Consider the following 1,602-nt stretch of genomic DNA (forward strand, 5'->3'; position numbering starts at 1 on the left):
GACTACCCTTCGGCGACAGTGTAAGCGTCCTCGCCTTTGCCTTATTCATGGCTCGCTTCACACCCTCCAGTGTTCGATTTATTAGGATTGACTTGAACCATTCCAGTCTTGACTCTCCTGGTTCAGAATTCATACGCTTGAAACTGACGCGTGCGGATGCCAGAAGGGGACAAACTAAATGTACGTCTCAGATACAAGTTCTCCTATTGCAGTAAGCACCTTAAATGCAGCATCACAATACATAGCTTTCCTAATTAAATTCGCTACAAATAATCCCTCACAGTTGAAGAAGATTTATGATGCCCATACCTACAACAGAGGTAAAACTAACATTTCTTGCACTTTATTAAAGTTTTCATTGCCTGAAGAAGGAAATCCGTATGCAGAAATAGGTACTTTTGATTGTTTAACCGCTAACATAAAATGTCTGAAAAGCAAAAAAGAGAGATTTAAATATAACCTAAAATCATATCGTCTGGGCGACTCCTGCTACCTCGAATTTTCATTAAAAACTCACAATTCATAATAACAAAACGCTCGGAACTAAAAAATAGTAGTTCCATTAATGTCAACACTAACCATGTGTAGATATTCTGTAAGCTGAGTCGTATCACATCATTTCGATGAAAGAATCGTTCAAATGATCTGTGGAACATGCGATTATCTGCTTTACACAGAATCCCTGAAGGAGAAGCCACAAAAGACTTTGAGGCGATCTCTAAGCATCAGTACCTTCGTACTCATTATCACACAGTCCCGAGTCCTTCCAGTCTGAGAACGGGGGAGTAGACCAGATGCGGTTTAAATTCATAACAACTGTATCGACGGCAGTTGAGAGCTATATACCACAGAAATTAATAAGAGATGGAGGTGGTTCAGATCTCCTATGGTACACAAAACGAGACAGAATACTGTTGCAGAGGCAACGAACAAAGCATGCCAAATTTAAAAAAACGCGAAACCCACAAGACTTGTCAAGATTTACAGAAGCTCGAAATTTAGCGCGGTCTTTAATGTGAGATGCTTTTAATAGTTTTCGAGACGCTACCTCTAAATCTGGGAGAATACTCAAAGACATTGTAGTCGAATGTAAAGCACGCCAGTGGAAAAATGCAATCAGTACCTTCCTGGAAAGTAAAAATTGTGATCTTAATGATCTACTAAAGAGACTGCTTACACCACACTTGTCCGTCCTATTCTGGAGTATTGCTGTGCGGTGTGGAATCCGCATCAGGTGGGTCTGACGAATGACATCGAAAAAGTTCAAAGGAGAGGAGCTCGATTTGTATTATCGCGAAATAGGTGAGATAGAACCGCAGACATTGGAGTGGAGTGACAATCATTCAAACAAAGCCGTTTATCGTTGCGACGGTATCTTCTCATGAAATTTCAATCACCAGTTCTTTGATTGCGAAAACATTCTGTTGGCACCCAACTATATAGGAAATCACGATAAAATAAGAGAAATCAGGGCTTGCGCAGAAAAATTTAAATGATCGTTTTTCCCCCGCACCGTTAAAGAGTGGAACGGTAGAAAGACTGCTTGAAGGTGGTTCATTGATCTCTCAACCAGAGACTTTATTGTGAATAGCAGAGTAATCA

The sequence above is a fragment of the Schistocerca serialis genome, chromosome 7 (genome assembly GCF_023864345.2).
Source record: "Schistocerca serialis cubense isolate TAMUIC-IGC-003099 chromosome 7, iqSchSeri2.2, whole genome shotgun sequence".
In the NCBI taxonomy this organism is placed as follows: domain Eukaryota; kingdom Metazoa; phylum Arthropoda; class Insecta; order Orthoptera; family Acrididae; genus Schistocerca; species Schistocerca serialis.